At 35.0% G+C, this 26,981-nt stretch overlaps 1 protein-coding gene across 5 annotated transcripts in view; it reads right to left on the bottom strand.

Annotated features, from left to right (window-relative positions):
- The window catches only part of gol (ring finger protein goliath), a 210,336-nt gene that overhangs the window by 80,462 nt on the left and 102,893 nt on the right, over positions 1–26,981 (bottom strand). For all 5 annotated transcript variants that reach the window (XM_089644477.1, XM_089644479.1, XM_089644478.1 and 2 more), the window contains one exon: positions 17,140–17,205. The gene's annotated coding sequence lies outside the window, so the exon portion shown is untranslated. The remainder of the gene's footprint in view (positions 1–17,139; positions 17,206–26,981) is intronic.

Here is a 26,981-nt window from a genome sequence, read left to right as displayed (position 1 = left end):
GATCGCCAGATTTGTGAATGAGGGTATAAAAAAAATATTTCCTGAATCTTCTGCGGATGAAAATGTGTACATGTTGCTCTCAGATGCTGCCCCCTATATGATCAAAGCAGGCAAAGCCCTCCAAGTATTTTATCCCAATTTGATTCATGTGACGTGTTTTGCTCACGGAATTCACAGACTCACCGAAAAAGTGAGATCCACGTTTGCGAATGTAAATAACCTGATTTCATCAGTAAAGAAAGTGTTTCTTAAGGCGCCTGCTCGTATAAAGGCCTACAAAGAAAAACTGCCAAATATCCCTTTACCTCCTGAGCCTGACACGTTGGGGTACATGGATCGAAGCTGCGATGTTTTACCATGAACATTTTGAAGCCATCAAGGGTGTTATCAATGACTTCGATAGTACAGAGGCTTTGGCAGTTTTCCAGTGCAAAGAATCGTTTGACGACGCCAGTATTAAAAAAAACCTAGCTATGATTACCACTCATTTCATTAAAATATTATCAAATTTAATCTAAATTAAATTTATAAAAAAATTAAATGGAGTTCTACGAATTAAACACAAAAACAATAAATAAAAAAAATAAAAAACCACTCATTTCGCCTACATACCTGCAAGTATAAAAACGCTTGAAACTCATGGATTGGCATTGAATGCATCTATTCAGGTTAAGAAGGAAATTCGCCTTATGAATTCTTTGTTGCCACAGCTATTCCCGAGTAAACTCAAAGAAAAATTTGAAAACATACTGAATAATAACCTAGGGTTTGAACCTTTGTGCCAAATTGATAACTTCATCAACGGGGTAGGTGAAATTTTGCCCGGAACAATAAGTTCAAAAATCGCACCCAAATTTAAATTCTGTCCAGCCACATCAGTAGACGTAGAACGTTCCTTTTCCGCTTACAAAAATATATTTAGCGATCGTAGACACAATTTGTCTACAGAACATTTAGAACAGTACTTAGTCATATACGTTTTTAAAGGTAAATTCTAAATTTTACTGTTATATACATTTTATAATTGATATTTTCGAAAATATAATTATTATCCCTGAGAACTAATAGCTTACTAAAATAAAATAAAAATATGTAAAAATGCGACTTCCTGTATTATTTCATGTTGCATATTTTGACCCTTTTTATGGATTTTCGTGCATATTTTAGCTATTTTTATTGCATATTTGCATGCATATTTTGGGCTATTTTTGTTGCATATAATCCGGTCTGTATTTATCACATATCATTTTCGTCCTCCGAGAGTATTATCGACAAAGCAACCTAGAAACTCAACTAAAAACCAATTAGACAAATACGATTTCTTTGTGCTTGTAAATAAATAATACACAATATTTTGTACACCTGGTTCATTGTACAATGCAAATTGAATGCAAGAAAAAAACAAAATAATAATTCCTACTGACGTAACAATTAAAATTCCGATGCATCGGAACATCACGAAACAAAGAGGTACACAACTTCTAGCCCTGTACAAATTACAAGTGCGCCATTAGCAGCCATCTCTGGTCTGGAACCCAAAAATACCTGAAAACACATGACTTGCAGAAACGAGCGATCCGTTTTATAGATTCTCCTGTTTTCAAAAAAGGATTTGCAATCTTTGGAACATAGACGTCACGTGGGAATGTTGCCCTTCCTCTACAATTATTTCAAATGAAGATATTCAGAGGATCTTGCGGTATTCGGCACCAATGCACAGTCAGGAGCGCACGCTTAACATTTTTACCCGAATAGCATCCGCCACCAAGAACGGGTCGCTTCTATGACTCGTTCTTGCAGTTACCACCAAGATTTCGTCGAAATCCAGCTTCACTCCTTTCTTTCCCCAGGAAATATTTTCATTATAAATTTATATTTTAACTATAAATTCTCCCTCGGAGGAAATTAGACCCGCAAAATCCAGACTCCAAACCGAATGAATGAATTGTGTGAATTACTACGGTACGCAGGCCGCCAAATACAAAATTATTTATATTGCAGTAAAACACATCTCAAAAACTATACTTTTTAATAATAATAACATTTGGATGATTTATATAGCGCCGTTTTTGTGCAAAATCACCTTAAGGGCGCCGTTCAAATACATAATTTATTTCTTCAAAAATCTATCTTATTCCATCAAATAAACAATTAAATCACATTCAGACAGGTGTATATCTATATTTATTTGATTATAAATTAAAAACCGTTTTCAAAACAGTAATATTTACCTCGCCTACAAAACAACATTATAATACCAGTATAATACGGCGCCGTGGGGTAAGTGGGGTCGGTTCGGCGTTCGCGTGTCTGTTCCCCACTAGCCCTTGGCCCGTCCTTGCCCCGTTCTACCCTTGCTCCTTCTACCCTTGTAACTCCTACCCTCCACCCTCTACCCGTCTACTCTTGACATTGTACCGTCGCCATGGCAACGCGCGCCGGGTGGGTCAGGGTGCAGCAACGATTCTACTCTAATGACCTTTCTGTGTATTGTGAACGCGATGGTATATTCAAGTTTACCCCGCGGAGTAGACTAGTAGAGGTGGCGATTTTAATGCATTAGGTTTTTTCTTTTGTTCCGTATATTTTTATATTTAGACAGAGGCATGTACAGCAAATGAACGAAGAAGTAAGTGTAAGGAGAATATAAGATATGGCACGATCGAGTTAATCAGATACTTGAGTCGAGATATATCAAGAGTCAGAATAATAGAAGAGTATTTATGAGACCATGTATGAATGTGAATAACTCTCTGCCTACGGAAACGCTGTATGGTAAGTTAGTTAGATTTAGAATCTCCTGCTAGATACCTGTATCAGAAATGTAATTCCAATGAGAATTGAGAGCGGGATAAAATATTAGCAAATATGAAAAAAATATGAATATTGTCAAGTTTAGGAGGAACGAAGTAGGTATGTGTGCAGAGTGATTTAGGGTCCTTCACATTATTGGAGACCATCTGTAGCCTGTCATTGTTTTATGTAACTAAATTAGGTGGAAATGTTGGATGTTTATTTCGTTTTATATTTTAAATGTTGATAAAAATACTACAATGTGAGTTCTGATTTGATTATGAACGGTATTGTGAATTTCAAGTGTATTTTTGATGATTTTCTGACGGCAATGGCAAAGGTAAATGACTGATGCTTTCATATGAACTATGGTTACGTTCAAGGAATTGCGATTTTTTTTAAATACCGTCCCAAAATATTACTTCTTCTCTAAGTAGGAACATATGAAAATAAACGATAGTGTTAAATAAAATTATAATAAAGGGCCCCGATATAGTTTCCATACAGAGATCGGAATGAAAAATGCTTCTCGTAAAACGCCCATAAATAAGTCCAAAGTCACGGTAGTTATTTAAAAGAAATACAAATAATCGATGAATACTTAGACCAAGTGGATTAATTTTTGTATTTGAGGTTTTGGGAAGTACATATTGAAAGAAGTGGATATTAATGGAGGACAGAGGAAGTCGACGATGTTAAAAAGTTTCCAAAAGAAGCGAGGCAGTCCGCAATGGATTGATGATGCCAACCCTGATGTATGGTAATGAGGCATGGAACTGGCAGAGGTATGAAGAAAGTGGACTAAATGCTGTAGAAATGAGATCCAAGACCGTATTATCTGCAAATGTAGATTCAGAAAGAATGTGTGGCATAATGAACAAGATCAATAGAGGTACGATTAGATGGTTTGGAGTTAGGAAGTGCAGTGCGTAGTGCGGAGGAATGCAGAAAGTAGCGGCAGGATAATGTATGGAATGAATGGCAGAAGAAGTCTATTAAGTCGGGGCATGTCAAGAAAAAATGGACAATTTGAGGCCTTTTTCCTGGAATAAATAGCCAATAATGTTTACTTTTTTAAATGCATAATACATTATTAGTTAGTGTGGCCGACATCACTTTGAAAGTTAAACGCTTGAAAAAATCAGATACAGAAGGAAGCTACAAGCCAAAAATGTGTAATAGGCATTAGAATCGCTTGACAAACGGAGTCTAGAAACGTTCGATTTCTAGCAAAAAAACTGGTTTATTTTGTAAATAATTTTATAAGAAAGCAAAAAATTTAATTAAGTGAAACTGTCACAGATAATCTTAGCTATAATACTGTATTTTTTTAAAGTTGTTTCCTTTCTGCGTTCATACATTTCTATTGAAGAAATATATTTTTTAGTAGTTTACATTTATATTTTTAATTGAGTAATTTATTTTTTTTTGTATTATACTATACTGTATTTTTTAAGTGTAAACTGAGCGATTGCTAAGTATGTTTTTTGATTTGCCCAACAAAACTGACAATATAAAATGTAATAAATGTACTCGCGCGAAGAAAATATTTAAGCAAGATAAATTCTTGTCTGGAAAGAGTTTTTCTAAAGCTTTCATTGGCGGGGATACACTCACTTGGTAGTTTTACTAGCGGAGTTTGATGGGCGGAGTTTGATGGGCGGACCTTGGAGGTAATTCGTAATAACGAGCGAGCACTACGAGTAGCTTCTGGCGAACTTGGCTGGGATTTCAACTTTAACTTGGCAAATTAATATTCGGGGAACAGGGATTGGTTTTAGCGCTATTTTATTTGTCTTTTATTTCCATTTTATTAACCAAAACTTCTAAGACTAATTTACAGCGTGGTTAGTCTGTCAACAGGTATAAATAAGATTACATAGATTTTATATGAATGTAAAACAATAAAGGGTTGTCCGGGGTAAAGTGCTCAGACCTCGAGAGGTGATTCTACAGGAGATAGTACAAGAAAAAAAAAATAATGACTTTTTCGAAATTCCAACGTTGTTTTCAGGTATAAATTGTGTGTATGAAAAAAATAATAATTCTTCAGTGGAAAAAAATATTTTTGTATGTGAAAGCAAACAATGAATTTCGAAAAAAGTTTTTTTTAATCTTTTTTACTTCTAATATCATGTAAAATCATCTCCCAAAGTTGTGTACTTTACCCCAAGAGTGGTATATACACTCAGTATAGCCGTCAGTTTCATTGGTGTGAAGCTGAAGGGAAGAGGGTTTGTGAAGGAGATAGGGAAGAGGAAGATTGAGAAGTACCTGACTATTCACTCACGAAAACGCTGCTAAATCCATTTAAAGCAACTTCGCGATTCCGAATGGTGGTCTTTCACTAGGGCGAAACTGAGAGTATCTACAATTCTGTACCTATACACAAGACGTAGTGACTATTATATTTTAGAGAAAGATTAGTAAGGTACTTTCAATTAACTAATTACAAGGAACAAGGGTCCGGAAATTGTCTGTTAATTGGTAGGTAATTACTATACACATAAGCACATAATTAATATTTGACGCAATTCAAGGACAAAATCACTCCAGCTGTTCAAAATACACGAATGGCAAAAATAATTTTATTAATACTTTATAGGTACCGACCTATACATTGTACTACTTAATAGTATAAAATCGAATTTATTACCACGTGGCAATTTCCTTTATAAACCCAGATAATCATTAGAATTAAATCCTAGCTCAATACAAAGCATTACCTAGTAACCTAAAACTTCCAGTAACAAAAACATTGGCAAAATTTCTCAAAGGAAATTTTCTAGGCAGCTTTATTAACCAATGACACAATCTTTCTTTGTGAAATACAATGAAATTGAAATTACAATGAAATTACAATTAAATTTGTTTAAAGTGTGCCCATTCAGTTTCCAAATCTATGTACACTCATTGAACTCTCTTTTAAATGCGTATTATCATGTAAAAATAATTTCCTTTGTATGTTGTCTTTACCGAAATGAGTTTTATTAAACTCATTAGGAATAATTTCATTAGTAATAAATAAAAAAAATATATAAAGATTATTCAATAAAATTAATTTGTGAAGCAGAAATATTTATCAAAATTAATTAAAAACAGCATTGATAACAATAATGAATGGATATAGATAATAATAGATAAGTTTAGATTCGGGTGAGTTCACTGGTTATTGCACAACATTTGTGGATTATCCATCCATGTTCGGTTGAGATTTTAAATTGATGGAATTTTATTTGTGAATTAACTCATTAACCCATGGCTCTAACTGCCTACCCCTGCAGAAATGGCGTGATGGCTACTTATTTTATGACGAAACCTTAAAGTTTAAAAAAAAATTAAATAAACCTTTCTAAGTCCACATTTTACGATCGAAAAAATTTTCCCAGTGCTTGTGAAAATCAAAATATATATATATATATATATGAGGGATTAGAGATTAGTGTAATTATTTAACTAAGTACTATCGATAAAACAATCGGTAAACATTGTCGAGCGTGTATAACTTGATGAAAGCATTACATGGGTACCTAATTAAGATAAAACGGCATTATTTATCATTAATAATATTCGTAGTATAGTTTACCACAAGACTGTTTGTAAGAGACCTACGAGTATATGGAAGATTGATATGTAAAAAAAGAGTCACACTATGCATGATATAGCTTATTATCCAATATAGCTTATTTTTAAATGCATCTTTTGAATTTCACTTTTGTCTTTTCTGTAATGAGTAAATCCCAATCATGTAAGCTGAAATTAAGGCGAAGTTTAATGCTAAATCACTATTTTGATTAATCTTTATAACGAATTGGTGTACATTATGAATACCAAAAACATGCTTTAGAAAAATTGAAGGTTTTCCTGTCGTTTGAGTAGAATACAAATTTAAAAAAATATATATTACTCAATAAAAAATATAAATGTAAACTACTAAAAAATATTTTTTTTCAATAGAAATGTATGAACGCAAAAAGGAAACAACTTTAAAAAAATACAGTGTTATAGCTAAGATTATCTGTGACAGTTTCACTTGATTAAATTTTTTGCTTTCTTATAAAATTATTTACAAAATAAACCAGTTTTTTTGCTAGAAATCGAACGTTTCTAGACTCCGTTTGTCATGCGATTCTAATGCCTATTACTTACAATATAAGGTATCCCAAGAATATACACATTTTTGGCTTGTAGCTTCTTCCTGATGCGGAAAATTTTTCTATATTTTCTGTTTCACATCTTTCACCCATTATGTCACTTAATACTGTTTTCAGTGGTTAAATAAATACTACTTATTTATTTGTTTTCAGGAAATTAGTCTATATTTTATCAGACAAAATTAAACCAAATATGGATTTCTTCATTGTAACTATACATCTGACAAAAAAACTTTACAGTAATTTAATTTAAGTAAAAGCAATATGGTTTCACTCATGGAGTTATTCCACTATAAAAATAAATATTTAGTATTTATACACTCTTAATATGCACAAAAGAAGATTACTAAGAAAAACATATTTATAGGGGCGTTGACCCCCCCCCAATGTCTCAACAAGGTCCCCATTTTTAATCTGATTCATACTCATACAATGTCATGATATACAAGATAATTTTAACGGAACTCCTCACCTTCCTCTATCACCAAGTTTGCGCAATACTCGTATGTACACAACGATAGGATGATGTATGACTTGACCGAAAAACTGGTTTCCACGGGGGATATCGAGCACCAAAGTCACCGACAGTTCAAGCGTTCAAATCATAAAGCGAATGGTGAATAATTGGTAAATATTTGTGAGCTGATACTAATTGGTTGACGAGAAAATAGGTCGAAGTTTTTAAACTGGTTAGGTATTGTTGTAAGTGCCCTCAATGGACAAATGCAACTACAAATAGAATTGGTAGGAAGTTTTAAACATTTACCTACAGTGAAAAGAACCCTTTATGGGACAAACAGCTTCTAAAAAGGCCAGTGTCATTTCTATCCCTTTATAGCGAAGTCTTCATTTTCTTCTCGAAATCTAACGTTTAAAATTCGGAAGATAACCCAATTTTAAAGCAAGCCACAGAAACATAATAGCAAGGCACACAAATCATAACAGGAATAGTATTCATTTATTTGTATTTTCATTATTTCTTATGTTTTTTTTTAATTTTTATCTTTTCCATATATCTTTGATTCTATGTAAATTCGCATTATCTAAAATTAGATCAAACTCCCGCCACCTCGGAACAGGCTCAGCCTAGTGAGGTGGATTATACGAAAAAAAATGTATGTTAATTTATTGGTTAATAAGTAATTTAAAAAAATGTACCCTAGTGCTAATAATGTATAAGAAATTGGTCGGAAGTTTTGAAGAATTCATATAGTCCAGTCAAGTTAAACATGAAAAGGGGGTTGTGCTTGCAAAAGGTCCAGTCATTCTGAATTTTTTATATGTTGTTAGGACCTAAACCAGTATTAAAAAATAAAATTTGCAACTTCGAAAGTGCTGTGCGAGCGGCGGTGGACCTAAAAAACCAGGAATTTTTCGGATTTTTTTCAGTTTTTGCTCAATATCTCAGTAAAGGAAGGGTCTGACCGGTGTAATTGGCGAACACATTTTTAAAGTAAACTGAATTTGCTATAATTTGAGACCAAAACAAGCTATATAAAGCCATTGGTTTTCAAGATACAGTTCTTCAAAAATAGGCAATTTTTTCCAAATAGTGAAATTTTTTCGAAATGGTCACTTATTTTGTAAAATAACTTCTAAAATACGCATCCCACGTCAAATATTGTGGTATATAAAGTTGTTGTAAATTTAATTAGCTTTCATTTGAAACTAGATTGATATCTGTAGACTAAACGATTCTCTCAAAAATGGCAGATAACCAAAAACAGTCATAAGTGGGTTTTCGGTGAAATGCAAATAAACTGTTCTCGCGTCTTTTTATGGTTTTATTTATCAAACAGTTAACAGATTTTTGATGAAAAAAAGAAAAGATATTACATCTATCGGGAATTACGTCATCTTCAAACATTGTTTTATATACCTACATACCAAAATGCTTGTACAAACATCATGGTACCTACTATAAGGACAAATTACATGTACACAAAAAATAAAACTAATATAAATCATGTAGGTATTGTGTCTTGGTTGTCAAATCATGTCTTTCTTTTTATCTTACTTGGGAGAGGCGCCCAGTCTGTAGTCGGGTCATCTTCATCGTCCGAGCATTTCAGCTCCACATCCGGGACGTTAATGCAAAATTTGCCACCGCATGACTGACAGAGGACTGAGCAGTGGAGCCCAGCCTTTCTACACGAGCAGCTCCCAGAGCATCCTTTATTGCATTTACACGAAATTTTTCGCAAAAGGGCAGGAGGTGCGGGATCCATCGTGGTGGGGATGGGGGTGAGTCCTTGAGAAGACAGCTTCCACCCCCATTCAGTGGGATTCAAGTTGACTCCCCGCCACTTCTGCACTTGGAGGTAGCACCTTGCTGCATGGTGGCCTGCAGCATCTTCCGTCGGTGGCAAACGGGCGAGGTTTATGTTTGTTGAAGTGACAAACGTCTTATACCTCAGAAAATCCAAAGTATCTCTCGCGATGTCACCCCCATATAGAGCCACGAAGCACTTGATGCCTGCTTCACTCACGGCTTGTGGGGTAGAGTCTGGCCGAAGGAAGACCTCCACTTGCTCAGCAAGTGCTTCACTCTTGCTCAGAAGTGTGCTGATTTTGGTATTTCCTTGGCCAAACGGTGCTGAGGTGGTATCGCACCCGGCAAACGCGTGGGTAAATAGTACCGTTCCTGGTAATTGTCGGGAGTCCTGGTTGTTGTAGGAGGTCGTAGAGTAGTAACAGCAACCAGCTTCACCCTTCATGCTCTTCTGAAGATAGACGTTTGTCTCTTCAGCGCCTAAACCATTGAGAAGAACGAGCAGGTTGACATTTTCTCCCACTATGACGACCCGATCGGCATCTGCTCTTTTTGATAACGCCATCATAACGATCTCTCGATCAGCATATTCTTCGGCAACAGCCACTTCTACTCCCTCCTTCTGAAAGGCGTCACAGAGAAGAGTTATAAGGCGTCTCTTATTGTTTTCATTGCCCAATACATGCTCTTGAGCAATTTGAATTACTGTGGATTCATCGAAAGTCGATTCGTAGCTGGAATGAGCTGCGTAGCGCCGGAGTCGTTCCGCTGTTTTGGTGTTTTTTTTGGTAGCATCTTCGGGGTAGCCGTGAAAAACGATGGAGACGTTCTTCCCAAGTGGTTTCGGACGTAGGTGGTATAACGCGCCAAAAGTGCTCGAACCGTGCTTTTCTGCTGCCACACGACCTTGTGCAAGAGGTAGCCAACATCCAAAGTGACGTGAGTGCTGGCATCTATCGGCGTGTGGCTGGAAAGAGGAGTGAAGGCAGAGTACAGAGTAGATTTTGTGCCCTTGCGCATCCCTTGTTCATTGAACAGAGACATCGGGAACGGGGCCAACTCATATTTGAAGTCATCCTGTAAATCCTGTTCAGATTTCTTTGCAATACACACTCGCTGAAAAATTGTGAGCGGATCCACAGCCACTCTTCTGTTTTTGTCCGGCAGTTTAACGGTTGAGGTGATCGATGCCAGCGTGGTAACTTTATTTTTCCGTTATATTACTACCTTGTCGTACATTTTCCCCACAATTTTCATTACTCCTTCCGATCCAACTCTCTGGGCTATGTGGCAATTAATTTCAGGACCTGCCAGTAAACCACTACTGATAGAAATTAAACTGTCAGTTTTGGGAAATGGAGGGTGGAGAGCAAACCAGTTTTTTTAGTTTTTCCACATCACTATTATCTCGGATGATTCGAGAAGGTCTCATGTCTACATGCTGCTCTTCAGTATGACATGATAAGCTGCAAAAACTTTCCAGTTCTTCACAAATGTTCAACATAAACACCATTCCTGTTGTCCACCTTGCCAGAACACTTTCGGAGATTCCTCTTCCTTGGGTCAACCCACCGTAGGTTTTCATGGATCGCATCAGCTTCTGCTCAATTGTTAGGTCTGACCACAACCCAGACCAAAACTTGTCAGACCGGCAAATGGTGAAGGATCCTTTTGTGAACATGTCGTATTCACTTTTATCCATCCGATCTTATAGAGCCATCATATCCTGAAGATAGAGGTGCGCGCTCTTAGCATACAAAAAATGTCAAGCTGCGTGGAAAAAAGGGAGCATCTTGTGGACAGTGTACAAATCAAGGTTCCAATCACCAGCACACTCTGCCTGGATGAATAGTTTTATCAAAGTGGTCATACGAAAGTATAGGACCCACAACTGTGATGTTAGACCATTCGCTTTAATTTTCTCCAAGGCACTTTTAAATTTTGCCTTTAGTATTTGGTAGGTATCAATTTCTTCTGCTGATATAGTGAGAGACCTTTCAGTGTCTCGCAGCAATTTTTCAGTTTCGTCTCGCTCCTCAGGAGTTATGTCAACCTCATAAAAACAATGCTGGCCAGTGTGAGGTTTGCCAAAATGTGGGCTCGAACAGCTCGTGAATATGCGTGCCCATTCATATGGGTAACCATGGGTATAGGTACTAATGGGTACTTGAAATTTGAAATAGTCGTAATTATATTATAACCCTAGGATAAACTCACGAAGATTAATGGATTTACTTCACATCACAATAAAACCATAAAAAGACGCGAGAACAGTTTATTTGCATTTCACCGAAAACCCACTTATGACTGTTTTTGGTTATCTGCCATTTTTGAGAGAATCGTTTAGTCTACAGATATCAATCTAGTTTCAAATAAAAGCTTATTAAATTTACAACAACTTTATTTCATACAATATTTGACGTGGGATGCGTATTTTAGAAATTATTTTACAAAATAAGTGACCATTTCGAAAAAATTTCACTTTTTGGAAAAAATTGCCTATTTTTGAAGAACTGTATCTTGAAAACCAATGGCTTTATATAGCTTGTTTCGGTTTCAAATTATAGAAAATTCAGTTTACTTTAAAAGTGTGTATTCCGACTGTACCGGTCAGACCCTTCCTTTACTGAGATATTGAGCAAAAACTGAAAAAAATCCGAAAATTTCCTGGTTTTTTAGGTCCACCACCGCTCGCACAGCACTTTCGAAGTTGCAAATTTTTTTTTTAATACTGGTTTAGGTCCTAACAACATATAAAAAATTCAGAATGACTGGACCTTTTGCAAGCACGGATGTACATCTTGACTGGACTAATACGCCGCATCAGATAGACAGAAAAGATTAGTAGTATTGCGAGAAATTGGTTTGAAGTTATTTTATACATAAAATTGTTGATTCTGATGCGAGCCCAATATGGGAACGGACTGAATCAAATTTATTTTCTGTAATAAATAAAAAGATAACAGTTGGTTGGTGACAATTCGGTTTTAAGTTTTAGAATAAATTGTGAATAAGAGCCCTTTCAGGGTACAATGCCGCCCATTAACAAATATTAAACAGACTCGCAAACGTTAAAACAATAAGGTGAATTAGTAAGTTTTGTGAGAAAAAGTATAAGTTACAACGTGGCTACTAGCTACTAGCTACCCACCCGCATTAACCCAACTAGAACGATATAATGTATACGCACAAAGACACAAAGCTGATTTTAGAAATGAGACAACTCTCCGAAGTAATATTATAATTACTATTATATCTCATCTCAGTCGACGAGAAGATAATTATTTTACAATAACAACTACGTGATCAAATTGTTAGAAGATTACAATAATTATTATTGATATATTTCATATAGCATTTAGATTTATGCGCATTTCATGATTGTGCCTTTAATACAACACTACGATGACGATACCAATAATACAGACAAAGATTGCTTGTTGATTTATACTACATCATGAAGCTCGAATTAATGGGAAAACGTTCTAACAAGATTCTAACAGGATTCCATGAAAACTAAATTGTAACACGACGTAACTTAATAATAATATCCCTGGTAGACGATTAACATTAATTGGAAAAGGTAAATACATCTTCAAACAGTAAATATCCTAGGCTATTATTTGATTATTGGACAATATTAAATTTCTTTGTGCGTTTGCACGAATGTGACACTTTCGAAATTGGAACTGACGAAGCTATTAAACTCATAAAGAATCTTTTCAAATCAAGACAGACGGTTCCTACCATAGACATGTGAATATTAGTAGACCTGCCCTAAGTGATTAAAAGCGTATTATCCCCACTCCCCATACCGGTTCCATTGGAGCCGGCTGTGCTCGCGTATGGCCTCAAGTGAAATTTGAAAACGTGACGTCATCATTCTTGTGCGAACTATGGTCGAGGCATCATCGGTTCATTTTACGAAATAACACGGCAAAATGTTGACTTGTGCTATGAAAACTTGTAAAAATAGATGTGAAAAAGAGAATAAACCCAATTGTCGTATTACATTCCATATATAAGCATTATTTTACTTTATTTTAAGCATATTCACATCATATAATATGGATCAGTTGTAGAAACATAATATACTATCACATCGAGAAACGTCTGGACGCGAAACACAAAGCTGGTTGGTTGCTGGGAAGTAAATTATGAACATTTATAAAAGTGTCTTAACTAAATACTTAAACGAAATATTCGACTCTGAAAATAGAACCGAATTTTTTTGCCGAATTTGGACTTCGCAAATTTGTTCATAACGTGGCGAGTAATTTGCGCTCCCATGTAAAAATGTCTATTCATTCAAAAGCAGATTTTACTTTTAAGAAGTAAATGGTGATATTATAATGCGAGATGCCTATGTACTGTCAGATTGATTTACTGACGAATCACAGTCAGCCTTACTCCCTTCGTTCTTCAACAGTTGATTTTACCCCTCGCCATTATCTTCTCGTCTATTAATTCCTATGTCTGTGGTTCCTACCAATAATATCAGAACATTATTTATATTCTTTATAACTCTTCTAATGAGAGTTGCGAGACTCACGTTGTAGAAGGGAGAAAGGGAGGGAATACGGGCGAGATGGTAATCAATAGAACGACACGTTCTCAAGCGGAAAATATCAACAAATATTGTATTGTTGGGCACGCATTTTGCGAACCTCCTAGATGTGCACCGGTGCCGAAGAAATATACGATAAATAACTTCAAAGTTCTTCGGAACACTTTTAATTGAAATACCTGTAGAAAAAACACAGTATTAATGTTTAAATGTAGTTAAGTAGACTTTAAGTGAAGCTTTAACTGATATTTACTAAAAATTCAGTTTTTTCAAAATGTAAAACCTCATGTACCTCAATGTAATGTAACCTCAAAATCTTACACATGATACAGCTGCACCTACATATAAGGTTGGAAATACAACTCAAATTCATAAAAATAGGCAACTTATAACTTCTTATGGTAGCAGAAGTCGGGGACGCCCGAGGAAGACATGGCACGATCAAGTGAATCAGATACTCGAGTCGAATCATGTCAAGAGTCAGAATAATAGAAGAGTATGTATGAGACAATGTATGGATGTGAATGAGGCAAGAAGTGTGTGCCAAGATCGAGTTGTTTGGCGGTCCGTCCTCTCTGTCTACCCCTGCGGGGAAACGGCGTGATGGTTAGTTATAAACTTCTGAGGTATAAAAATATGTGGAGATACTGCAGCACATCGATAGAGGTTTTATAAATGGTGTTTGTCATCGTTCCCGAGCACGCCTGCAGATTTCCAACTATTGTTGACAAATAGCCGAAAATGTCGATAAAACCTGTATCGATTTGTTTATGCTAGGGAGCCACCGGTGCCTTAAATTTAAATAAATAAACCGCCTTTTTTCCATTTACATTAGACGTCTCCGATATGATCCGGCCTTGGGATCGCAATAAATCTGCCATGGCAAAGTGGTCCGCGGTGAAAGCGGCCACCTTGACACGAAGGGGTAGTTTCCCGAGCCGACATTCCGTCACGACTTCCCGGCGATAGCATCTCGGCCTGAACGCTGCGGTGTAATTAACCCCAAGGTGCTTTAGGGTGGATTATCAAAGAAAAACAAACAGCAAAAATAACTTACTTAAATTACCTTCTCTATTTTGAGACGAGTAGAAGATAACCTCGCTGTGAAATGTTTTTACTAATATTCATGGCCACTTCACTCAAAACAAGCAAAACTGAGGGGTAGATACGCTCAGCATCACCAGGCACCAACAGTCAGAATCTAAGCGTTGCTTCAAATGAACACCTCAGCAGAGGGATTCCAAGTGAGATGTATAATTCAATTAAAGTACACATAATTCTTACAAGCAGTGGCGGTTCGTGCACAGAGAAAAATTGGTGTTGCTAAGTGTGATGTTTGGTAATAAGTTGTATTTTCAAGCGATAGATGGCACCAGTCATAAAGCTTACTCCAGAGTCCGACAGATGTCGCTAGAGTGTAGCAATTGCCTGTGGGATATTATTGCCAGACAACAAGCTTCTAAAAACAGAGAATTACCAACCCTCGGGTAATGAACAGTGTAGCTAAATCCAGACCTATTTATTGTAACGTAAATAAACGCAATTATAGTAAAAGAACCTTTTATTTTTCACAAGAGTTCCCAACACCAAATCTGCAAGTAAAGCAGAGATATAACACTAAGTTATTTGAGAATTCAATTGGGGATTGAAAAGGGAGAAAAAATTCCTAGAAAATCCTAAGTTGATCTGACGCCTGACTGACATTACTGCACCAGAAATTAGCGACCTAGCAACAATATATAATTCGACGATCCAATAAAATGTCATCTCCACACAGTTCAACTAAAAACAGATTGTTACAACCGCTCAACCAAATTCAACGATCTGTAGCGCCCATTAGTCTCGTTTTAAAGAGTAAGGATGAAATTTTGTGCCAGTACCGCTCTGAAATTCGTGGCGGTCGGACGTCACGAACTGCGCCCGCGCAAAGTGCTTTTTGTTGTTCCTCATTATGTGACCCTTACTGTCCAATATTGTGAGAACGGGATATTTATAAAATTTATGAAAAAAAAATCATATTTTGTATCTCAAAGTCCACTCACAATTCTATACCAATATTTGTTATATAATAAATTAGCGACGATTTGCATTGACCTTAGACATTGGCGAAACGTGACACAATCCTCACGGTCTAGCGGCTAACATAAAGAATCGAGGAAATGTCAATCACAGGCTCTAACTGTGTTTACTCTACCTAATCGCTATGGGAGAAGTGGAATAAACGGCTGGTCGAACAAATACCTATTTAAAATAAAAATAAATTTGAGTGTAATATGCATGTCTGTTATTATTGCTATTCTGTGTGCAATTTACAACGCATCGCCCTTTGATTGACCAAAACCAATATTGTTACTTTTTATGGGTAACCGGATAGAAGAGAACAGCCACAAAACAGACCATGATAAAACAATAATATTTTTTTTTTGGTTAACTAATGTTTAAGACAAGATTTTGTATGCAAAGCACAAAGGGTAACAATTATTTTATAAGCAATAATTAATAGCCCGAAACACTCATCCACATTGAAAAATCTCCTGATAAAAGATACGATATAAGATAGATGGAAAAAAATGTAACAAGCAGTAATTGTTGAATGAAACACTAGTATATATTGAATTATTTCGCGGATAAGAGATAAGCCGCCATAGCTCAGTGGTCAGAGCTGTCGACCGGAAATCGAAAGGACACGGGTTCAAGTCCCGTTGGCGTCATATATCTTTTGTCAGGAGATTTTTCAATGTGGATGAGTGTTTCAGGCTAATAATTATTGCTTATAAAATAATAATAAATTAGTTTTGTCTTGGAATTTTTTACGGACCCTGCCCGAAATATCGTCGCTTCCTTCCGATATATATATATATAAAATAATGAAATATCAGAACAGCAAAGAAAAATAGCCTAACAAACCTAACATTATACACGGTGTTCAGAAACTAGTGGTACCCAAAAACTTGTTTTTTCATCTGAGAATTTCGATTTTTTTTCTCAAACTAAAAATATTAAAAATTGCAGTTTGGTAATGCCTCGACCATTTTAAAAGACAATAAACCAAATGACGACCGATTTTTAAAAAATAAAAAAAACAAACAAAAAAAGTTGTACTACAAAATCGACAATCAAAATTATTGTAGATACACCAATTTCCCGATTGTGCAACTAGATTCCGGATTTATATTTTTTGTTTTTGTTTTGTATAGAAATTTAATTATTAGATTACATGGAGTAATGAAAAAATTAAAAGTCTAATCATTCTTCTGTTTTTTTAGTCGTTGTTATGTTTGTTGCGATAACAGTAAAATCTATAATATTGATTTGTTGCCACCGTTAAATTTTTTAAATTAAATTTTACATACCTTATTAAAATGCCAGACATTAATGAACTCTTCTATCCAACTTATATGGCAGCATCATCTCAGCTTCTGAAAAAGGTGAAAAATATTTGTTTAGTTATCATGAGAGTAACTTGAATCCTGCTTTTATGTACCGAATTACTTAGAGAACTAAGTGTACTAACAAATAGTAATAACACTATTGTTAAGTGGAAGATTTTCAAAAACAACGCTTATTTAGTAATATTTCGAGAAAAGGTAGGTACAATATAAAATGGTAAAATGTCTGTGGCGGGCGGACAGAGTGGATTTGATTTTTAGACAAATCTACTTTTATTTTTAGTTTTATTTCGAGATTGATGAAATTTTGCAGACTTGGCCTTCAAAACGAGAGGAAGGTCACTGTCTTTATGAAATTACAAAAACATTCTGCGAAAAGCCCGGGCAACGCCGGGCTTTCAGCTACATTAATAATAAAATAGCTCAGACCCGTGAAATACCATTTTAATAAAAATTTAAAAAAATATACACAAAATTTAAAAAAAACGACTGCCACGGCCGAGAATTGAACCCCGATCAAACTGCTTGGAAGGCAACTGTGATAATCACTAGACCACCAACTATTGTTAGAACGGTGGAATACATTCATTATATGTATATATAATGTAAATAACTATTTATTTTATGTACACACTTTACTCACATCACAACTACACCCCGTAGAATTTGATTGCCTTTATAATGACACCACCCTTATGGTTAACAATAAAATTCATATAACTTACCAAAAACAACTTAAAAAACTAACACACTGGACACAAAAACACTTAAAATCAACGACAAGGGATAAAACTGTTAATTCACCCATACCACCCTTTTACGATCAGGTAGTAAACAACACTAATGTAGAATTTAATGATACTGAAATAACAATGCTTAATAAAGGATTAAAATACTGTCCAAACTTACCACTTAACTTAAAAGATCTCGAGAATCTCGCGATAGATACAGATATTGCAACGTCAGATTACGGTAAAAAATACCTATGTACTAAAATAATAAAAAACGCAACGACTGAGGGGAAATTTTCTAGCGAAGCACGTATCGTAAAATCAATAAAAAATAAAATCAAACAAAATAATCTGATTATCTCAAAAGCAGATAAAGGTAACAGTACAGTTATCTTAAATAAATCAGATTATTTAGAAAAAGTCCAAGATGTGCTGGACACCAGTAATGTAACCTTATTGAAAAAGGACCCCACTCCTAAATTTGCAGCAGACGTAAACACAATTCTAAATTCATGCCAAACCTTGATTAAAAATAAATACCATAAAAATAGCCTTTCTGTTATGAACCCCCAATGCCCACGTCTATATGGACAGCCAAAAGTACACAAAAATAATATGCCAGTAAGACCAGTAGTGTCATATAATTCAGCCCCTGCCTATAAATTAGCAAAATTTGGAAATAATATTATAAAAAATACTCTTAATTTTAAACCAAAATACGGAATAATAAATTCCCTACAACTTATAGACCTCATTAAAGACATCAAAGTTCCCAATAATGCTACCTTAGTTTCATTTGATGTTGTTAGTTTGTTCTCAAACATACCAACAAACGAATTAAAAATAATTATTAATAATTACATGGAAAAAATAAACATTAATTTAATAAAACGTAACGAAATAACAAGATTAGAATTAGATTACAAAAAAGTATTTTATTTTATTAAATATGTCAAACCACAAAGTGATTGCTTTCTACAATAATATTAAATTGGCGAGTACGGCCGAAAAAGCAAAAATGTATAAAAACTTTTCAATCAAGTATAAAGTGATGTGTATTAATATATACTTTTTCAAACAGTGCATAAAAATGAAAGTGTTTCCTAACTATTTAAATGCGCAGTTCAAAAGCGCCAAAAATCAATCATTAATTCCTCAATCTTCCATGTATAAAGCTAAATTGGCGTGGTTGAAAGAGGATCTAAAATGTGAATACAAACGACGTAATAATATCAAACTTAATATAAAACTATTACATACTGAACTAGTGTATGAGTTGCACCCAGTCGAATGGGACTTATTTGACGACAAAGTGAGATACCTAGTGTCAGTTAAATCTTTTAATAAACTTAATACAGTAAATAAAAAACTCAAGAACTTGTGCCGTATAAATAATCCAGATATTAATATTAGTAACCCGGAGTCGGTCCATACATTTTTTGACCGTGTACAGAACCTGTCTTCTGTACATTTTCTTCCTGAGGAGATATCCCTATTGGCAAAGGGATTAAAATATAACCTTAAATACTCGAATAATAATTTTAATGCGGCAATAGAAGAGGTAGCAGTGGATATAGACACAGCTCTATGTGGTAAACCGAAAAAATTCTGTTACAAAAGTGCTGAAACTTTACAAAAAATAATACCTAAATTTAAACCTAACCCAAATCCTGAGTTGACTATAGTGAAGAATATTCGTGCCAAACTAACAGATGAAGATTTGATCCTCACGAAAGCGGACAAGGGGAATACAGTGATCATACTCCCTCGAAATGAATATAATTCTAAAGTGGCGGACTTCATTGACAGTGACAATTTCGCAATACTTGCGAAAGACCCAACCAATAAGTTCCAAGAAAATGTGAAACAAACACTTCAAGCATGTAAAACTAAAATATTCAAAGATGAATCATATCACAAAGTTAAATTTTTAACTAAAAATCCCAAAACTCCTAAATTATACGGGTTCCTTAAAATACACAAGAATAATTGCCCCGTCAGGCCAGTAGTTTCATGTTGTAACGCCCCAAATTTTAAAATATCATCCGTTATTACTAATGTGTTTCAAAATACCAATGTTTTTTCACCTAAACATACCCTTAAAAACTCTTTTTCATTAGTAGAAGAATTGAAAGATATGATTCTCCCTAGTAATTCTACACTAATTTCTTTTGATGTTGTAAATTTGTTCCCCAATGTTCCCATAGAAGAGAGTAAATGTTTAATTTCTGATTTATTAAATAGTTCCGATCTCTCTATAGATTTTATAAAAGATTTAACTTCCTTGTTTAATATATGCCTGAATCAAAATTATTTTCAATTTAATAATGTTATATATCAGCAACGTGACGGCCTAGCTATGGGGAGCCCTACCAGTCCTCTGATTGCTGATATATTCATGGATAACTTAGAAAATAAAATTTTATCTAGTACCTCACATCTTATTAAAAATGTCTTGTACTGGAAAAGATACGTTGATGATGTTTTGTGTATATGGACAGGGACTAAGCGTCAACTGAATTCCTTCCTCAAACTTATAAACTCTTTTCATAATAAGATTAAATTCACATTAGAAATAGGCATAAATTCAACCTTAAATTTTTTAGACCTTACCTTATCGATCGTTAATAACAGAATTAATTTTAACATTTTTCGTAAACCCTCCTATACTGACGTTGTCATACACAGCACCTCCAATCACCCTATTTCACATAAGCACTCCGCATTCCATTCAATGGTCCATCGTTTAGTCACAATTCCAATGTCCGATAGTAATTTTGATAGTGAACTAAAACTAATTAAAAACATAGCAGTAAATAATGGATATGAATCGAATTTTATAGATTTAATCTTAAATAAAAAGCTAAAACAAATAGCCATTAATCGCTTCCTCTTTGCTAGTCCTTGTCCTCAAATCAATGATAATAATATTAATTATCAATGGCGGCGAATTTTATTTATTAATCACTTTTCTACCTTAAGTGTAAAAAACCTTCCTTCTGAAGTCAAACCGGCCTTTTATACTAATAACAATATAGGTAAATTTCTAATTAATTCTAAAGATAAGGACGATAAATTAAGTCATTCGGGGATTTATAAATTAAATTGCAATAATTGTTCGGCTTTCTATATCGGTAAGACATCACGTAATGTTAATATTAGGATAAAGGAGCATCTTCGTTGCCTCAATAATAACGGGTTTTCCGAATTCGCAAATCATTTGATCGATAAAGATCATACATTCTGTCATAGCACCGGTGCTAACATCTTACATAAAAACGGGCATGGTAACAGACTAAACAACTTAGAGGCACTAGAAATTAAAAAAGCTGTAAAAACCAAAAGTCAGATACTTAATAATCAATTAGACATATCAAGTAGTCCAATATTAGGTCTGTTTCCAATAAACCCATAAAAAAATCCCAGTTCTCCTTACTTCCTTACCACCATGCCAGTTGATGCTTTGTTTCTCCCGATTTATTGATATAACCCATTAGTCTACATAATTATCTAGCGGTTTTTCCATTACTTGTGCACTTATGTTAATGTATTTTATGACCGTCTTTGTGTTGCTTATATTTGTATCATGTTGTCTCCCTCTATATTTTGTTATATATATACACACATTATGTACTTCTTGTTTAGTATTAATTTGTACCCTGATGATGCTTAAGTAAAGCGAAACCGGTCGGTTCTTAAATTAATAAATATCGTGGTTTTAAAACAAAAAAAGTATTTTATTTTATTTTATTAGAACAAAATTTCTTTAGATTTAATAATAACTATTACATCCAATCTAGTGGGTTAGCTATGGGGAGCCCGATTTCACCGGTCTTAGCTGAATTCTTCATGGATTATATCGAAGAATCCATCGAAAAACTAAAATCGTTTAATAAAGTCGCCTTCTACCGTAGATATGTAGATGACATTCTGATTATCTGGACAGGAACAAACAGACAATTAGATATTTTTCTAAAAGAAATCAATAAAATTAACAAATCAATCCAGTTCACAATGGAAATGGGGGGTAATAAGATTAACTTTCTCGACATAGGTATCGAAATTATTAACAATAAATTAGAATTTTCAATTTATAGAAAACCTACATATAGTGATAATATCATACACAATACATCTAGACACCACATTTCACATAAATTATCAGTATTTTATTCACTCATTCACAGACTTTTACACGTGCCTTTGAATTATATAAATTATAATAATGAATTAAATATTATTAAAACTATCGCCAATAACAACGGATACAAAAGCGAAACTATTGATAGGCTAATAGAGAAAAAGGATAAAAAACTTACATTAACAATCATTTCACAAGGCCTTGAAAATAAAAATGAAAAAGATAGTAATAAACAATGGGTTAAAATCCCTTATATTGGTGAAATATCAACAAAAATATCTAGATTAACCAATAATGATAAATACAAAACAGCTTTTTATAATGTAAACTCTCTAGGTAGAATTTTAATTAACAACAAAGATAAAAGAGATAAACTCGAGAACTCAGGCGTTTACCAAGTGAACTGCGCCAACTGCCCAGCATATTACGTTGGTCAAACAGGGAGATCTTTCAAAACCCGTATTAAAGAACATTTTACAAATTGGGTAAATAATAAAGGCGAATTGTCAAATGTAGCATCACATTTATTAGAAAACAAACACTCGTTTGATAAAGACAGAGATGTTAAAGTCCTCCATACTTGCAATAAAGGCCACAAGCTTGATAGATTAGAATCTTTAGAAATTACTCGCTTAATTAATAAAATAGACCCTAACTTTGTAATGAATAAACAATTAGAATCATTTGCCAAGTCTCCGCTCTTGTATCCATTGTAATTTTCTTAATAATTTCGACATTAAAATATGTAGTTAGGTTAGACCATCCCTACTTCAATGTAAACATGTACCCCTTCAATAAGTAACTTTGTAATTAATAAGCTATTAGTATCAGTTGCTAAGTCCCTACTTTCTTAATTCCTATAATAATTTCTCAAATGTAAACATGTATCTTTTCAAAAAGCAAATATAATACCATCATAAATAATGATTTAACAATAAAATTAGGTCATTAATAATGCATATTACCTGTGAGGTTTTTTCCCTAATAAATATTGAAATGAGCTACAAACCCAAGGTAATTAGCTTACTGGAATTACCAAATATTTAGAAATTCCACAATCTTAAACGACTTAGTAACAAATAAAATTGATTAAAACCCTATAAACTACCCCTCTCCCCCCTCCACCATATGTTGTGTATATAAACCGTAGACTAAGAATTTTGTGTACCAGTCTGAAGATGGCTTTGACGAGCTGAAACCGGTTACGGTCAAAATAAAATTAAGTGGAATAAAGTTTTTTATTTGTTTTATTATAATATATTCATTATATGTACTGAAAATAATAACAATTATGTATATTACATCACATCCGAAATTATATTGTCGAATTATTATTTATGATTCTATAGGCAGCGCAACTAAAGTTCAATGTATCATAGTACTACCTACTTCCACAGACATAGTACCTACTTACACAGATGCTTTGCTTGCATGTTTGAGCTTGTACATATATTAAAAATAATACCATGAAATTACTTTCCGTATATTCTAATTTACTTATTGTGCCTTTTTTCAATAAGCAGGGGTGCGCAGGACAAACGGCTGCTACTTTTGCTAAGTTGTGCATTTCAAGGTTAAGACTGTCGGAAGTGTATACCTACTCGTACATAAGCACCAAGTACACAATGTGTGTGCTGTTCGTATCAACTCTAATTGCGTAACTTATACAATGATAAATATTAAATTATGTAATTCTCATTAATTGCATATAATACCCAAGTCCACAAAAGCATATTCTGAGATAATAAAGAAAAACAGCCATAATTTCTGCTACAGGTTTTTTTAAAAATGTTGAAATTAAACGTATTAGATATTTAAAAAGTTTATTTTTTTCTTAAGTCTGAGCTGTTTAAAAGCACCCGGGACTTTGTACTTACTATTTTTTTTTATATATACATCTATATATATTTTTTTAAATGTACATAGTCATATTATACTACATTTTAAAATACATAAAGTTTAAGGCTAATTACAGAAAATTTAAATTTCGGTTGTAGGTGCATGGGTAAGTAAGTAATGTGAAATATTTCTGCGTAATTTCAATGAAAATTAGAGTTTCAAAATTGAAACTACGGATCGCATCAGAGAAGCGAGAATGTATAGATACTTACTTACACGGTGCACAGGTCACCCTAGTGAGGATGACTAAGAAATACAATTTACCATACATATATTCATATATTTCATGTATGTCCACTGGACCTAGTTCAGTGATACCACGCGCACTGTCTTTGTAACGTATCTTAATTCTATTAATTCATCTGAGCATCTGTCAAGCATTTGAACAAAACAAATAGGTACACATTTCGAATAAAGAATTATTAATTCATAAATTAATTTTTGGTAAGTTTATTTTTTTTACTATAGCTACTATTTAAACATTGTACAGGGTTTTCCAATAAGAGGTGTTATTTTGATAATCAATCGTAAAAGATCAATGGTTTCGTTGCTTGTGTGGCACGTAGCGCCGTCTTGTTGAAATTAAACGTTGTCCAGATCAATACCATCCAATTCCGGCCGTAAAAAATCATTAATCATCTCTCGATAGGGCAATCCATTCAGCGTAACTGTTCCAGCCTCATTTTCGAGAAAGTAAGGTCCAATGACTCCGCCGGACCATAAACCGCACCAAACAGTCACACGTTGAGGATAGAAAGGCTTTTCAACAATAACTCTTGGGTTTTCCGAGCCCCAGATGCGACAATTGTGCTTGTTGACGAAGCCACCGAGGTGGAAATGGGCCTCATCACTCAAGATGATTTGCATTTGATTCACTCAAGTGAATTTTAATAATTTCAATGCGTTGTTGAAGCGTGTATCGTTCCATTTTTATTAATGGCGTAGTTTCTACTTGTCAAATGTCAAAAAATGACAGCTTCAAAAGTAACATCTACCGAAATAGCGGGCTATTCAAAATAACACCTCTTATTGGAAAACCCTGTATATATATATAAAACAAATTATTCTACGGAAAAAAAACTTAGCATTCAGCAAAAAAAAATCAGATAGAACCCTATTGCACTGAGTTTAAACTTTATCATTTATTCACTCTTTTTTTTGTATATGTCAATCTATATTATTTTATTCGTGATTCAAACTTTGAACCTTACTATCTCAGTTTCATGCTAATGGCATGTTGTCCCAAGGGCAAGTTATTTTAAAACTGTCCCTTTCATTGTGTTTGCGAAACAATTAATAATTGAAGACGTCATTAGCATGCCCGAGCCATCTTCCAAGTTATTCTATAATGTGACTTCATCCAATCAACGTCTGCTGTAGATACGGTCATTTGAATGTTTAATTAGTATGAAGTAATTACTGCGTTTGTACAGCGCCGAGTGCTGTGTATTCTCTATAATGAGGTAGTCCAACAAGGCGTCAGGCGTTAAAGGAAATCTTTTTGTAGAAACGTTTGACGATCCTTACAAAAGTTTCTCATTGTTTTCACATGAATTAATTACTAGATCAAAGACTAAGGAATATACCTACTCAAAGGGGCGAAAAACAGGCACTGTAGGCACGCAGACTCCCGACTGGGCGCGCTGCACTGGGTGCGGCAAATTAAAAATAGAAGCTTTTGTGAGACACACCGACTCCCTACTGGGCGCGCGCTGCACTGGGTGCGACAAATTAAAACTGGCGGTTTTGTGAGACACACTGACTCCCGACGGGGCGCGCGCTGCACTGGGTGCGACAAATTAAAACTGGCGGTTTTGTGAGACACACCGACTCCCGACGGGGCGCGCGCTGCACTGGGTGCGACAAATTAAAACTGGCGGTTTTGTGAGACACACCGACTCCCGACGGGGCGCGCGCTGCACTGGGTGCGACAAATTAAAACTGGCGGTTTTGTGAGACACACCGACTCCCGACGGGGCGCGCGCTGCACTGGGTGCGACAAATTAAAACTGGCGGTTTTGTGAGACACACCGACTCCCGACGGGGCGCGCGCTGCACTGGGTGCGACAAATTAAAACTGGCGGTTTTGTGAGACACACCGACTCCCGACGGGGCGCGCGCTGCACTGGGTGCGACAAATTAAAAATAGGCGCTTTTGTGAGACACACCGACTCCCGACGGGGCGCGCGCTGCACTGGGTGCGACAAATTAAAACTGGCGGTTTTGTGAGACACACCGACTCCCGACGGGGCGCGCGCTGCACTGGGTGCGACAAATTAAAAATAGGCGCTTTTGTGAGACACACCGACTCCCGACGGGGCGCGCGCTGCACTGTGTGCGACAAATTCTCTAATTCAAAACTTTTTATAAAAAAATTACAAGGAAAATGATTGTTTCAGAAGGTTAAAGTTATTTAATATAAATTCACATTTATTTCAACAATCATACTCATATGGTCAAGAAACGTACAGCGTAGAACAGTACAGTAACTGCAGAGAACCGGGCGGGTACTTCAGTCAGTGCGGCATTCAGAGACCTCTCACTTTCGTAACTCGATTGTGTCTGTCAGATGAGATGGTTAAGGAAGTGCAGATGGTGCGTACAGAGCGGTTATATAATGAATAAAGCTGATGCCACACGCAAAGCTCACATCAACAGATAATATAAAGCACAATAGCGCTCGCCATACAATCCCATACAGACCCGACACACGTAAAAAGATAACGCGCTATAAGTGTGGTTCTGAACTTCGCTAACCGAATTTATTTTACGTAACCGCTCCCGACGCGATATTTGAAAAGTTATGCGTCCCCCTCTCCGCCGTAAAAAGGAGAGGGGGTCATTTTAATTACGGAGCTACCAACTAAGTTCCGTGTTCCCTTTGACAGCCATGACATAAGCAGCCTAATAATGCATTTCTTATTTATTATGTTAGCTCATATCGTCATGTGTGCTAGTAAATTTAGAAACACAAAAAAAAACTTTATTTGGCAAACATACTTAACATATATTTAAAATATAAATATAATCAATAT

The sequence above is a fragment of the Hesperophylax consimilis genome, chromosome 21 (assembly GCF_061612785.1).
Source record: "Hesperophylax consimilis isolate HC1 chromosome 21, BYU_Hcon_1.0, whole genome shotgun sequence".
In the NCBI taxonomy this organism is placed as follows: Eukaryota; Metazoa; Arthropoda; class Insecta; order Trichoptera; family Limnephilidae; genus Hesperophylax; species Hesperophylax consimilis.
The sequence above is the reverse complement of the archived record's forward strand: the minus strand, read 5'-3'. Positions and strand labels throughout refer to the sequence as shown.